The following is a 16904-nucleotide window of genomic DNA, read 5'->3' as shown; positions in this document are numbered from 1 at the left end:
AATAGGCAAGGCCAAGAGATATAGCTTTCAGAACTCCAAGCACAAAGCCTCAGAAATCCTGGCTTACATCCATTCGGATTTATGGGGGGGCAGCTTAAACTCCATCTCTTGGAAGAGCAAGGTATCTTCTAACCCTAACTGATGATTAATCAAGGAAAAATAGATTTTCCTTTTAAAAACCAAAGATCAAGTCTTTAAGAGTTTTAAAGATTAGAAGGTTTGCATTAAAAAATAGACATAAAAAATGGTTAAATGTCTTAGAACAGATAATGGATTAGAGTTTTACAATGAAGAATTTGACAAATTTTGCAAATAGGTATAATAAGACAGAACCGTTAGACATACATCTCAACAAAATGGTGTTGCTGAAAGGCTCAACAGAACCATAATGGAGAGGGTTAGATGTCAGTTATCAGATGCACTCCTACAAGAGAAGTATTGGGCAAAAGCTGCCTTATACACAGTGTACTCTCAACAGATGCCCTCACCATTATCTAGATTTCTCAACTCCAGAAGAAAAGTGGTCTAGGAAACCCCCTAAGTTGGTTCACCTTAAAGTCTTTGGATGTGTGGGCTACTTGCACCAAAATTAAGGCAAGTTGAAAGCTAGGCCTGTGAAATGCATATTTGTTGGGTTCACAGAAGGAGTAAAAGGCTATAAACTATGGCACCTGGTAGAGAAAATGTGCATTAACAGCAGGGATGTAGTTTTTAGAGAAGATGAAATGTTTCATGATCAAGGATCTCAATCTGAATCCACCTCCCAAAAGACAGCCCAAATTGAGGTGGAGCACAGTAATGAAAACCTAATAGAGAGCCTTCTTCTGTCAGAGAAACCTCTCACTCATAATCTCACAAACTTCAGAAGAGAAAGAATCAAATGAAGATCAATCAGATTCTCAAAACTACTCTCTAATAAGAGACAGGACAAGAAGACACATCAAACTTCCAACGAGGTATGCTGATTACAATCTTGTTTCTTGTGTTCTAAGTGCTAAAGAGTATGTAAATTACACAGAACCTATAAGTTTTGAGCAAGCTACTAGTTGTCCTAATGCTAGAGAATGGATCAGTGCGATGAATAAGAGATGGATTCACTAATGAAGAATGAGACTTGGATCCTAAAGCCTCTTCCCAAGGGCCACAAACCTATAGTATCTAAATGGATCTATAAGGTTAATAAGGGAATACCAGGCATTCAGCAACCTAGATTCAAAGCTAGACTCGTAGCAAAAGAGTTCACACAGAGGGAAGACATTGACCACAATGAAATTTTCTCCCATGTTGTTAAATAGACCTCTATAAGACTTCTTCTACCTCTAGTTGTTCAACCCAATCTTGAATTAGAACAGCTTGATGTAAAAACGACTTTCCTTCATGGCCATTTGGAAGAAACTATCTTCATGAAAATAGATCACAAGACCTATATTATCTCCTTAAAAGATCAATTTATGGTCTCAAACAATCCCCTCGCTACTGGTTTAAAAGGTTTAATGACTATATGGCCAAAATAGGTTTCATTAGAATCTCAGTTGACAGCTATGTTTATGTAAATTATGTGGCCTACAGGGAAGAAGTCTTCCCTTTGTTGTTGTATGTTGATGATATGTTGTTGGCAACCAAATCCAAGGACACAATAAAACATGTGAAACAGCTCCTTATGAAGGAATTTGAAGTCAAAGACCTTGGAGAATCCAAAAAGATTCTTGGGATAAAGATTAACAGAGACAAGAAGAATTCAAAGTTGACTATAAGTCAAAGCTCTCATTGTGAGAAAATTCTTAAGAGGTTTAAGATGTCAGATGCTAAACAAGTGTTTGTTCCCCTAGCTCAGCACTTCAAGTTTTCAATTGAGAATTGCAAGATGACCCTGAACACCAATCCTACATGTCCAAAATTCCCTATCCCCAAGCAGTGGGAAGCCTGATGCACCTCATGATATCAGCCAGATCTGATCTGTCCTATGCCTCAAGTTTGGTCAAAAAATACATGTCCAATCCAGGTAAGAGACACTGGAAAGCTACCAAATGGATCCTGAGATACTTAAAGTACTCAAAGGAATCAAAGATATTGTATAAGGCTAATGACACTCTAAAGAATGCGCTCTACGGATTTGTTGATTCAGATTTTGAAGAGGATTTGGACAAACGAAGGTCCCTATCAAGATAAATTTTCCTATTAGGGAATAATATTCTCAGCTGGGAGGCATCATTGCAATCTATTGTTGCTCTTTCAACCACTGAGGCGGAATTTATTATTCTATCAGAAGCAATTAAGGAAGGACTATGGTTAAGATAACTACTTAAAGACTTTGGTATCATTCAAAAGAAAGTTCAAATCTTTTGTGATAACCAAGTACTATCTGTCTCCCCGAAAATCAACAATTCGACAATCGAACAAAGCACATTGATATAAAGTATCATTTTGTATCATTTTGTAAGGGAAGAGATAGAGGAAGGAGAAATTGAAGTGACAAAGGTTCATAACTCTAAAAACGCCTCAGATATGCTTACAAAACCAGTCACCAAACAGAAATTGAAAGACTGCTTGGACTTAATTGGTTTTGTCCTACCAGAGAAGGATTGAAAGATGCATTAAAGAAGGGTACACGGAGCCTTTGAATGATTCAAAGGTGGATATTGTTAGTTACTGATCAGTATTTGTTGAATCCTTCAATGGCTACTACTCCCCTTCACCTGGAAGTATAAATATGTAACTCTTTTAATACGTTAAGTCGTTCAAAAATTTGTACTCGAATTTTAGAGTAAAGGAGAGATAAGAGTTGAAAACTTATCTGTAATTCTCCATCTTGTATCCAAAGATCAATAAAGAATTCTTTGTGACTCTTCAAATGGACGTAGGCTCAATATAGCCAAACCACTATAAACCACCCTGTGTATCTTCTTCTTCTTCCTTCCTCAGCTTCATCTCCGTTCTCTCCTTCATCTCACATAACTGTTGTTTATATTTCTGATTGTGTGAAAAGATTCTAGCAAACTTGTTTTTCCTTAGAGTTGTACATGCAAAACATATCTCCTTAGCTTGGCGTGTGGCAACCTCTAAACAACAAGTGTTTCCTTGTTCATTCTGACGTGGACAAAATATAACAATTTTAAAAGCAACAGAGTTTGAAAGTTCAGATAGACTCGTAATCATAGTGGGTGACCATGGAAATTTTGTCAAAGGGTATTTTGAAGGAGATGAGAGTTACCATTTTTGGATGTCAAATTGGGTGGAAATGAATTCAATCATATTCGAACTGCTTGTCTTGATTTTTACAAGGGACCAGTCTAATCTTACATGGTAATATAGGATTTTGGATAATGCACTCTATATGTTTGATAAATAACGCTAATCTTTTGAACAAAAACTGAGATTTTTATATTATATATATTTTTTATTTCTTCTTTTGGGGTACAAAATGTGACAATAAACTCTAAAACAAAGAGGCTAATTGCTGAATTTGGGTGATGCCAAATGCCTATAGTCCCAGTCAAGAAGTATGCATTGCCAAGTTAGAGATTGTACCCAAATTTTATATGTTGCTATGATTTTCTTTACTATTCTGTCATCTTATTCCATCTTTTTCTATATCTATAATCTTGGCCAATAATCTCTGCTATCTTGATTTTTTTTCCTTATTTTTTAATCTATTAATATTTACCTTTTTTTGTTATTTTCTTGCATTTTTTAATAGGAAATTTACCTTGGGTGTCAAATTAGGAATAGTATATTAAGGGCGTGCCACTTACTTTATTCATTTTGCATATATGTTATTTTACTAATCCTATTTTTTATTTCAACATAATTACTAAATTGCCCTTAGTTATTTATTACTTTTTTTTCAGGCATGAAACCCTACTTCTCCCTTCCTTCACCCTTTCTCTATCTTTTTCTTCTTTTGCTCCTTCTTCTATTTCTTCTCACCAATGAGTCTCTTCCGACAATGATAGACTTATGTGAACACCTAACCATTGTGCAACCTTAGACCACGTTAGATCCATAAGTGACGATAAAGACCATGAACCTCGACGATTTTTTTCCTTAAAGTTCGTCCTTTCTTTGTAGTTTGATTTTTCTTGTTTTGAAAAACAACTTTATGTTCAATTTTTGTTCAACTTATCTATTTGAGAGCAAAGAGCCTTTTTAAAATTTTTTTTTTCCTTTAAGTTCATCCACTCGTGAAGGTTCTTTGAAGTTCAACTATTCTTCTTTTCAAAATCGATTTTATTTCTAATTTTGTGTTCGATTTATCTATTTGAGTCCAATAGGATGCATTGAGATGGTATTTTGAAGGTTTCGTTCGATGTTTCCTTGAAGATTCTTCTTAGTTCAATTTTCTTGTTTTCAAAATCGATTTTCAATGATCATCCTCTAAAATTTCTATCGATTGTTTCAATTTTTCTTGAAGCTTAATTTCTCTTCGCAATGATCATCCTCTAGAATGGAAATTTGGCTATAAATCGTGGTCCAGTCTTATACAAACTCTTTGTATAGGATACCTCCACTCGCATGTCTCTACGTGAATTGTCAGGATCAAACCATTTGTAGCACTTACAACACTTGTAGCATCTACAAAGCGGGTCATATCTGTAGTGTCATCAGGATAAGGTATCCCCCTTTATCCATCTACTACAAACCATTTAGGTTATTACTTAAGGTATGATCCACTTGTATGTCTTCACATACATGCTTAAGTTACATGAAATAACCACGGATCTTAGTTTATTGGATTTGAGTAAATGCTTATAAAATAACATTTATTTTATTGATAAAAATATGTTCACAAAGTGTTTACAAACTATGAGACCACCGGAAGAATTACGATATCAATCCCAATAATCTTCCACTTGTTCTAGTGCCTTAGAAGACTAATGTACAATACAAAAAATAGTACAATATACAATAAACTAGGGCATACTCTACCCCAGAATCATCTCCCACTTGTCCTAGACAAGGTGTCGCATGTCTTGTAGACACAAACTCTCCAGATGGCCCTCAAACACTTTAGCTATGAGAGCCTTTGTAAATGGATCATAAACATTGTGCTCCGACGCGATCTTTGTGACTATCACATCACCGCGATGCACATTCTCCCTGATCAAATGATACTTCCGTTCTATGTGCTTGCCTCTTCGGTGACTCCGAGGTCCTTAAAATTTGCCACAACCCTGCTGTTACCACAATAGAGAGTGATCGACAAAGACATATTTGGAACAACTTCCAAATCGGTAAGGAACTTCCTAAGCCAAACAACCTCTTTAGCAGCTTCACAAGCAACTACATATTCGGCTTCCATAGTGGAGTTCGCAATGTATCCTTGCTTGATGTTTCGCCAAACTACAGCCCCTCCATTCAGAGTGAATACTGACCCTGATGTCGATTTCCGAGAATCTCTATCAGTCTGAAAGTCAAAATCTATGTATCCTGTAAGGATCAAATCCTTATCTCCATAAACGAGCATGTAGTCTCTCGTTTTCTAAAGATACTTGAGAATCATTTTGACCACCTTCTAGTGATCTAATCCTGGATTGGACTGATATCACTGACAATCCCTACTGCATAGCAAATGTCAGGTCTAGTACATAACATTGCATACATAAGACTACCAACAGCCGATGCATAAGGAATCTGTCTCATTTCCTCAACTTCTTGAAGTTCTTTAGGACACTATTCCTTAGACAAAATAATTCCATGCCTGAAATGTAAATAAACCCCTCTTGGAATTCTGCACTGAATACCTAATCAACATCTTGTCAATGTATGATGCTTGAGACAAGGCCAACTTTTTGTTCTTACCATCCCTTATGATTTGGATCCCTAAAACAAACTACGCCTCTCCCAAATCTTTCATTTGGAATTGAGTGGTTAGTCATTTCTTAATGTCAGTCAGAAAACCTACATCATTCCCAATAAGTAGAATATCATCCACATACAGCACTAGTAAAGCTACTGAGTTGTTGATGATTTTCTTATAAACACAAGACTCGTCAACATTCTGATCAAAGTCAAATGATTGATCGCACTATCAAATCTAATGTTCCAAGATCTGGATGCTTGTTTCAGCCCATATATAGACCTATTAAGCTTGCAAACCTTTTGCTCTTGATCTGGATCAATGAATCCCTCTAGTTAAGCCATGTAGATGGTCTCCTCAAGATTACCATTAAAAAAGGAGTCTTGACGTCCATTTTCCATATCTCATAATCATAAAATGCGGCTATGGACAAGAGAATTCTGATAGACTTCAACATGACAACAGGTGAGAAAGTTTCCTCATAGTCCACTCCCTCGTGGGTATAACCCTTTACCACAAGTCTAGTCTTAAAGGTCTGCACCTTTCCATCTACACCTCTTTTCCTCTTGTAGATCCATTTACAACCTAGAGGTTTTACCCCACCAGGCTGATCCATAAGTTTCTAGATGAAATTGAAGTACATAGACTCTATTTCCTGATTCATGGCTTTAATTCACTCATCTTTATCAACATCCTCCATTTCTTGCTTATAAAACAATGGATCCTCAACTCCATCATCAAATATGATGTTTTAGGCTTCAGTCAAACCCATGTAGCATTTAGATGGGTTCTCAACCCTCCCATTACGTCGAGATAGTCTCAACTCTTGAAATGGTTGACTAGATGAATCGACATCAACAACTCTTGTTGATCTATCAGTTTGTTCAACAACTTTTGTTGAACTCTCAGTAGTCTCATTAGAAATCTCATTTAAAACAAGCTTACTTCTTGGTTTATGATCCCATATGTGGTCTTCTTCCAAGAAGATAGTATTTATCGATACAAACACCTTGTTCTCACTTGGATCATAGAAGTATCTACCTCTCGTTTCTTTGGGGTAGCCTACAAACAGGCGAACTTTCGAACGAGGTTCCAACTTTTTAGGGTTAGCCACAAGCACATGGGTTGGACATCCCAAATCCTGAAATGGCATAAACTACCTTTACGACCTCTCCATAACTCAAAAGGCGTTTCAGAAATACTCTTTGAGGGAACATTGTACAAAATATAAATTGCAGTCTCCACTGCAAATCCCCAAAACGAGTCTGGAAGATAAGCATAACTCATCATAGACCAAACCATGTCCAACAAGGTTTTGTTTTTCCTTTCTGATACACCATTCTACTGAGGTATACCTGGGGCCGAGAGTTGAAAACTATATGGAATTATAAGTCCATATACTCTCTACCAGGATCAGATCGTAGTGTTTTTATCTTCTTACCTAATAAGTTTTCAACTTCAGCTTTATACTCTTTGAACTTTTCAAGAGGGTTAGACTTATGTTGCATTAGGTATAGATAATCATATTTTGAATAATCATCTATGAAAGAGATGAAGTATTCATACCCATCTCGAGCTCTAACACTCATCGGACCACAGAGGTCTAAATGTATAAGCTCCAAGGTTTCCTTGGCTCTATAACCTTTTCCAGTAAAAGGTCATTTCGTCATTTTGCCTTCAAGGCATGATTCACATACTGGCAAAGAGTTTTCTTTTAAACCATTTAGAAGTCCATATTTTACCAAATTCTTAATCCTATTTAGATTGATGTGGCCTAACTTTAGATGCCAAGGATGATTGTTTTCCTTAGGAGAAACCCTTGGTCTTTTTGTCGTTGTTGTTGTTGTGAACATTTTAGTATTAAGCAAGACTTTTGTGACCAACGGACTTAGTACATACATGTTATTTTCCATTGAACTAAAACCAATCTCCATACCATTTTTAAAAATAAACACTTTATTCTCAGAAAAGGATATGGAATAACCTTGTTCAATCGGACAAGAAACTGAAATTAAGTTCCTCTTGATATGAGGAACTACATAAACATTATCCAGTAACAGATAACGTTTCTTGTCCAAAAATAACTTAAGCCTGCCTACAGCAACAGCTGAAACAATCTCACCAATACCGACTCGAAGAGTCATCTCTCCATCTCCCAACTTTTTCTAGGAATTAAATCCTTGATGGGAAGAACATACGTGGTTACTAGCACCTGAATCAAGTATCCAGGCAGAATCATCATTCTCTACCAAATACGTCTCCAAGACAAATAAATCACATTTATCGTCTTTAAACTTCTTCTTTTTCTGAAGAGTAGTGGGATCAGTATCAGAACCTATATAAGCTCCAAGTTCCATTTCAAAGAACAATTCTCGTCTATGAACTTCATTAGAGTCAGCAACAGTTGCTTTCTCTTTTAGTCCCTTGACATTTAAGAAAGACTAGAGGTTATCTTGGGATCTCATCTACTGGTTTCACTATCATCAATCCCATTTTTCTCAAAAAGTGAGAACTTACATTCAAACAATTCTTGCAACGAGTCCATGATCTTACGTGCAATGACCATGTTCTCAACCCTTTTGGCCAAAGCATCAGGTATGCTTGCCAAAATGTGAAGTCGGGCCATCGAATTAGCCTTCATCCACACCTCATATGCATTACGAACCTTTCGCGGTGCATCAGGGTTTGGGACTTGAGGACATTCCTCAACCATGACAAACTCAAGATCATTTACCATGAAATATGTTTTAAGAGACTCTTTTCAATGTATGTAATCGGCCAAATTAGAAAAGTCAACTAACGGAAAATCATACAATGACATGTTACTGAAAAAACAAACATATTGATCATATTAAATTTTAGCAAATACTCTTTAAAAAAAAATCCAATCTGGTTTAACAAAATCTAAATGAACCCCATGTGACATCTAGTTTTGCAGTGATGCTTCAGTGGTTTAGGACAAAATCCACCGAAGGGTAGTCAATTTATCTCTCTTCTGAACTGAGATACTCTCAACTAATTGTTACACCAGAATAACTTTTGTTCCTATAACGACTAGCCATCATTGATTTGGTAAAGAAATCATTAACTTGCTTAACAATTTTCCGTAAGTGTGACCCGTTATTTAAAATCTAGAGTTTCGCCTCAAGCAGCCAATCCAAAGGGGGAAAACGATTGAGGCAAAAAATAAAGCAACCCTATCCATTTTTGGAATTTGCCTTGATATTGACGAACAGCACAAACCATCCGAAGAGGGACGCTCCTAGGGCGCTAGAGGCCATGCAAGAAGATCTCACAGTGCAAACCAATGAAGGAGACCGCAGGACATGTTGACATACATCTTTCTCCCACTTACTATAAATACTCTCTTCGTTCACCTTAATATTGACCCATGCAAACACCATTCAAAGGGAGATTCTCCCAGGGCACCGTGAGGCCAATTATGAATCTCACAGTGTGAACATTTAGGGAGAAACGTGAGTGGAATTGACATATCATATATATCTTTTCCTCCCACTGAGTATTTTAAAACTTAGGTTTTAGTTTACTTAGAAAAACATGGCTAATTATTTTTAACAAGTGACTATTTAGGTTTGCCCAAAAAGTAACTCTTACTTTAGAAAGTTAAACAACTTATGATCATCATTCATTAAACACTTCAACGAACTATTTGATCAACTGTTGCATGCTTGCAATAAATCTATCTAATTCACCTTTTCAGGTAGGTTCCCAGGTAGGGGTGTTCATTTCCATCAGCTTAAATACCCCAGCCTAGCCAGAACCCGCCTGAGACAAAAGGTCCCTTATAGATAGGTTTATTACAAAATTAATTTTATGGAAATCAATTTAATCCTGTTAATCCAATTTAAAAGATTAAACTTAGGTTTCTAATTTCATTAAAACCATGAACTTAGGTCTATCTCAATCAAATTTTAAAACCCTTTTAAAACATGATTTTACCTAAGTTTGCATGCAACTCTTTCTTATCGATTTTAGTTCTAATTTCCATTATAAATCTTATAAAAGGAAACAACTAAAACCATCCACAATGTGAAGCAACACGTTCTCAAGGCATTTATAACTCTTATAAATAAACCTAAGTGTCATGCTCCATGCATTGTCCATTCATTACTACTTTTATATAACTCTTATATAACAAAGTAATGAACCAAGCATACATGCTCTCATTGAAAGAACTCTTTTCAAAGAGTACCTCTGAGCGGAAGCAAGATCGTTCCAAACTCATTGTGCCAGAATTAATGCATTCACAATCAACAGACTAGTTATGCATTTAACAATAAATTACGGCATGCTTTGAACTTTAAATAACAAAGAGAACAAGATACATACCAGTTGAAGAACTTTTCTTTGCCTCAAATCTCGTTCTCATCCAAGGACTGCTCCTCTCGCTCTCGATGAGATCGTCCAAGCTATCGTCCACCAAAAAGTTGTTTTCTACCCACGAACGGACTCCTCACGAACACAACAGTAGGGAAGACACCACAACTTGGAACCCCCGATATTCTCGAAATGAGAATCCAGGAGTTGTAGGCTCTGTTGGATTTGGTAGAGGGAAGGAGGAAGAGATGATCATTTACCACGACCAAGCAAGTGGGAGATATCGGGTGTCTATCGTATAGACAGATGCTTGATCGTTTAGGTAAAAATACACGATCGTGTAGTAAAAGGGGTGAGATCGTATAAACGATCGTTTAGTAAAATGCTCAGGCGCACAATCGTATAAAAAATGTTAGGCGATCATTTAGGTAATTCTATGTGATCGTTTAGGAAAAGGTGTGCGTGTACACGATCGTTTAGTAAACACCGAGCTGCCGTTTATGCTCTCGGTTTGCTACGCGATAGGCAGTATACACAATCGATGAGCGAATGTCTGATCGTTTGCAAAATGAGAACGACTTTCATTTTATCCTTCAGTTACGAAAACTGAATGCAACCTCCCACTAACTCATTCGATTACGAAGAAAAAGCCAACACAAATATCTCATAATTGTTAAAATAAAAAAATAAATATAATCTTATTATATTTATAACTGGTTTAATATCACATCATATGCAATACATTAACCATAGTTCTTTTCTCCTCCACTAGATATAAATCATATTTATATCATTTTCCTCCAATTAATGTATCTCATACATGATGTTAACTATATCACATATAATGGACCAGTTCAATCATATCATATTTAATCGAACTCCCTCTTGTCAATTTGAACACTTCAAACTGACCCAAAAGCTGTTTCTCAACTGGAATCCATTGAGCTACCAAGGGAACCTTATGGACCTATGGCTTGAAACTCCAATGGTACGTGAATAGCTGACTAAACTCTTTAGCCACGAGATCCACCATTCGTTAACTGCCAGGCATTCCACTAAGGATCGACAGCTGCACTCTTCTCACCACAGATATATTTCTGTGTCCATCGGATATAATCAATCAACAGTACGATAACCCTTCACAGATACTCGTAAGTATAGTCGGGCCAATTTATCATTTTGCCCCTGTAGTTACATCTAACTCCTTAAGTACGACTGATCCCTCTAATGAACAATAAAACATAGTGTTACTATGTTTAGACACCTCGCGGGCCATGGGAAGGCGTGTGGCGCCACATCGTTCAAGCCCCGAGATCAGCTCTTAAGGGAGCAATCTATCTACTTATTCCTGTTTCGGGGAAGGAGTGAATTCCATCTTATGTAGTTGAGTTCCCAGCTCCTAAACCAAACAAATCCCCAAAGTGGTAGGTTTGAGTCAATGATCTCGCCACTCGCACCCATGCAAATCAAAGAACTGCTCTCAAAGGCAGGAGTTCCCAATTCACTCAAGATTGAGGTCATGTTACCTATGGTCATCCTAGTGAAGTGAAGTCTCTGTCATGAATGACGTTATATAACGAGACTATAACACTTCGTGGTCTGATCTTATACAAACTCATTTGTATAGGATACCCTCGCTCGCATATCTCCACATGAATGATCAGGATCAGACCATCTATAGCAAGTCACAACACTTGTAACTATTCTATAAAGTGGGCCGCATCCGTAGTGTTACTAGGATAAGGTTTCCCTCCTATATTCATATACGACAGACCATTTTGGTTATCACTTAAGGCATGATCCACCTGTATGTCTCCACATACATGCTTAAGTTACAAATGACAACCAGAGTATTAGTTTATTGGTTTGTGGTAAAGTAAATAAATTATCCAATGTTCCATAGACAAAAGTGAAGAAAAATATCATATATTATTACATCACAAGCATTTGTTCAAAACTGTGTTTACAAACTACAAGACCCAACGAGAGTTTAGGGCATCATCCCCAACACTCATACACCCTTATACTATAACACTTATAATATAAAGATGATGTATGAATATACTTAATGTATGCATAAATATAACTCTTATATTATATGATGCATGAGCATGCTTTAATGTAATTTAATCATGCAATCTACTAAATTTTAACATTTATAATATAAATATGATGCATAAACAAAATGCATAACTTAAGGTGGGTTTTAAATCTATATATCATATGTTATAGTATATAAACAAACATACATCTCATGTACATTAAATAAAAGTTGATGAACCGAGATAATTAGCCTCAAATCAAGAAGAATAAAGCTAATTATTATAAAGAGCAATGAGTCCACCGGTTCAAATAGGCGAACCGGGTCTTGAACCATCCAGGCAAAGCCACATCTCTTTGATCATGTAACAGCTCCTTGTGATCATCTAGCAACGTCGTATGAGCATAAACGATTGTCTAGCAATGCGATGAAGCATGAAGGTCACACGATCATGCAGCACACATCATGTAACACATGCCTAAACGATCAAGTAGACGACAACTATGCAGTGAAGCATGATCATCTAAACAATCGCGGAGCAAGCGTCAAGTATTATATACCAAGTGATCGAGTAGCCAGTGACTATGCAATGAATCATGTTGGACTACATGATCGTTTAGTGCACGCGCCTACCATGCGATGAGTATTATAAACTCTATACGATCATTTACCCCAAGCGTCTACGTGATCGAGTAGCCAACGCAACACGATAGCGTAAACACTTTACTCAATCGTTTAGCATCAGCCATGTGATCGTTTAATAAATGCTACACGATCGAGTAGAACTTTTCTACACGATCGTTTAGCCTAGGCTACATGATGTGACCAACCTTTGGTTTTCTTCCTCCATGAGAACAACATCTCCATGCTTCGAAACTTCATCACGAACAACTCAAAACACTTCAAACACTTTGAATACAGACTCTATTGCTTGTTAATAATGTCCAAAAACACAAAGGCCCTTACAAATTAACACTTTGTAAACTTAAAGAAAGCTTTAAATAGAGGCAATCATCCCATAAACATCCATCAACACATCCACAACACATTTAACTCTTAAAAGCATTGTAAAAAACTTAAAATCCATCGTGACTGTAAAAGAAGTTCAATACAACAATGAAATTTGGAATATCAGAATAACTTGGCTCTAATACCAATTGATGAAAATCTAAATCGAGATCAGTGAGTGGAAGCAGATCGTTCTAAATTCCATTAAGAAAGAACACAAACAATTATAGTCTAAACGGAAACCATTATGCATAATAGTAAATTATAGCATGCTTCTTTAAAAGACTGAACAAAGGATAGAGTATGCAAACCTTTAAAGAACTTTTCTTCAAGTATCCTTCTATCGTTCAGCAACTCATTCAACAGCACGAACTCGAACGTAACGATCAGAACACAATCTCAACGAATGGCTGGATGCACCTCGATCACAATCAAGTTCAACCCAATCCTCGAATGAAATACCACCACAAGAGTTACCTTGGTATTCTCGATGTGAGAATCCATGAGTTGTGGGCTCTGTATGATTTTGGATTGAGAAAATTAGGAGGTAGACGATCGAATAAGTGGGAGATGATTGCTATCTATTGAATAAATGAAGTACTCGATCCTTTAGAAAGATGAAGCCTATCGTATAGACTTTGCTACTCGATCGTGTAGCAACGAGTAACGTATAGTAAACTTGTAACTTGATCGTGTATGGTCTCTATGCTATCGTTTAGTAAAACATTTTACTTGATAGCCTTTCTGTGAGATTATTACGAATGAATCATCAATTGAATTTTGAAAAACCATTTTCTTTTTTATCTCATAGTTACCATAAAACTTCCAATAACCTCCCACTCAATTCATTTATTAGAGAAAAAGAATAATTAATTATCATATAATAATATGTTATAAATAAATATAGTAACCAACTTATCATATTATATTTATAACCTATAGTTTTAATATTCCATCATATGAAACATATAAACCATAGTTCTTTTTCTATTTTATAGTATTTAATATAAATCATATTTATATTAATTCCTCCAAATAATATATCTAATACATCATATCAATTATATCGCATATAATTGATTTTCCCCTTGTTGATTTGAACACTTCAAATTAACTGATAACTTGTAGAAATACAAGTTATTTTTGCTCTTAAGTTGGAACAACTAAGGATTTTAATGATAAATTCTCCTCATTTTTAGAAGAAACGCATGGAATTACCAAAACATTAGCAAACTCATGCAAAAAAGTTGTATTACTAAATACTGTGGCACTAACGCATTGTATTGTAGGATTTTAACAATAAGATAATGCATAATCAAGAAGTGTCGCAGGCAAAATTCTAACGTATGGGCCATGCGTCGGAGGGAATTCAACGCAAAAAAGATTCATTGATCGAGGTTGATTGTGTCACATCACAACTTACAAGTATGGGCACCTGCAGCAGGCGGCGTCTGAAAAGCTTCCGAGTGTCAGGCAGCTGACCAGGGCATGGACTTTAATGTTACCCATCACCAAGTTGGAGCGACCAATGTCTATAAATAGATGAAGTCCCTCCAGAGTTCGTAGTTCAAAAATTTTCAAGATTCTCACTCTCTGTATAACGTAGTCGTAATTTTAGTTCTTTAGAAGCTGTGTTGTGGTGCCAAGACGATCAGAAGGGTTGAGAACCACCATCACCGCTGGTCAGGGAGCAGAGGAAGCCAAGCTTGAGAAAGACACTTTGTCCAATTCCTATATAAGTGATTGTACACAACAAGATTGAGCCAAAGAGATACAAGAGATTGTACTCTACGGCTTGACTCAGCTTCCTTCATCTCATTTATAGCTTTCATTTCATCCGATTAAATATTTCTTTTGAAAAGACACTCTGTTTCTTTATAAAATTCATATATTTGATCCATCACACTTTACCATTGTTTATTTCTTGTTTATGTTGAATGCATTTATACTTTATACGAAACTTCGTTTCAACACTTAAGCCAACTTGATCAATTGGTAAAAGCATCCTTAACTTAGATTATTCGAAAGAGTAAATAAGCCAGCATAAAGTAGAATGCCTAGTACATCTAAAGATAGACTTACTGGTGTTTATTGCATTCTATGTTCGATACATGCATCCTAGAGATAGGTTTTGTATGTTACTCGCATTGAGAAATGTTGAATAAAGTCTAACGCATAAACAAAGATAAGAAAATCATCTCATCTCATCCACATCACACTCTGGTTTGTGTACATTCATCATAGATCGACGCACACTACTTACATTAAAATCCATTTTCGCATGATCCATCACTCACTACTCAACTCTTTTGTATCTTCTTGCACAGGCACAACACTTTAATGTAAATAAAACATTTCTCTTTATACATTTAGGAAACCCCTACAATAGCTACAACGCAAGGTCTGCGTTAGTTTAACTGAATCCCTAAGTTCGACCCTGGACTTACCAGGAACCTAAATTGGATCTATACTTGGGTCTAGTTTAGAAAAACTTGAACGTCAATAGAAGGAGTGTTGTGCGTTTTGTTGCATATCTTTAACGCATCAACGCGTTACAAATACATAAACGCATCAAAGCATCAACGCATCATTTATACTTTGAACTTATTTTTTCAATCTATTTTATACAAAACACTCCCAGCTCGAATCACGATAGCAACGAACAAGTTTTTGGCACTGTTGCTGGGGATTCAGAAACAAGACTAACCAGAAATTTCGTTTGTATCTTTTGTAGGAACACTTCAATCAAGGGAGTATTACAAGCTAAGCCTAAGCTTGTGAACGTTTATGAGCAGGGAGAGCACTCCTGAACTCAGATACGACCCCGAGATTGAAAGGACCTTCCAACGTAGAAACTGATCTAATCGTCATCGAAGGATGAGGCAGCAACTTCTCAGACAACAGAACAGGCAACGAGCAATGGCGAAGGAATAGACAAATCAGAACATAGCTCAGCAACTAGCTCATGCTGCACAAAATCCGATCCTAATGGCGAACAGTAGCACGCGTACCATGAGGGAGTATGCATCCCCTGTACTGTATGATTTCTCTCCAGGAATCATATACCAATGCCAGACGGGACGAGATTCGAGATGAAATCTGTAATGCTTTAAATGCTCCAGACTGCTCCAGACGGCCACATGAAACGTTTCCTGGAAACGTGTAACTCATTTGTGATTCCTGGAATCACCCCAAAGGCGATCAGGTTGTCTTTGTTCCCCTATTATTTGCGTGATGACGCAAAACAATGGGTAAGCTCACTGAAGCTTGATGAAATCACCACCTGGGAGAAGTTGGTGGAGAAATTTATACAAAAATACTTCTCACCTACCACCAACGCGAGGAGGCGTCAAGAGATTATGAACTTTGAACAAGAAGAAGCTGAGACCTTAAGTACTGCATGGGAGCATTTTAAGGGATTGGTCCAAAATTGCCCGAACCATGGACTACCACTAACTATCCAAATGGAGACTTTTTATGGTGGATTGAATAGAGCATCGCAGATGGCAGTAGATGCAGCAGCGACTGGTGAAATTATGGATAAATCTTACATTGAGGCTAAGGAGATATTAGACTGTATTGCTAAAAACAATATGGAATGGGTGGACGATACGTATGATGGAAGAGCTTGCAGGAAGAAGAGATCTCAGAATGTTAATTCTATCAATTCCAACGCAATAGCTACACTTTTTGCGCAAGTGGCTACGATGACCAGCCTTT

At 36.7% G+C, this 16904-nt stretch overlaps 1 non-coding gene across 1 annotated transcript; it reads right to left on the bottom strand.

Annotated features, from left to right (window-relative positions):
• Positions 1–16529: 16529 nt before the first annotated feature.
• Positions 16530–16632, bottom strand: LOC120068613 (small nucleolar RNA R71). Its single transcript, XR_005479251.1, has one exon. It is a non-coding gene; the product is annotated as a small nucleolar RNA R71 (small nucleolar RNA).
• Positions 16633–16904: the final 272 nt, after the last annotated feature.

Source organism: Benincasa hispida, chromosome 12 (genome assembly GCF_027475165.1).
Source record: "Benincasa hispida cultivar pf3 chromosome 12, pf3_genome.v1.1, whole genome shotgun sequence".
NCBI classification, from domain to species: domain Eukaryota; kingdom Viridiplantae; phylum Streptophyta; class Magnoliopsida; order Cucurbitales; family Cucurbitaceae; genus Benincasa; species Benincasa hispida.
This window is presented reverse-complemented; position numbering and strand designations above follow the sequence as displayed.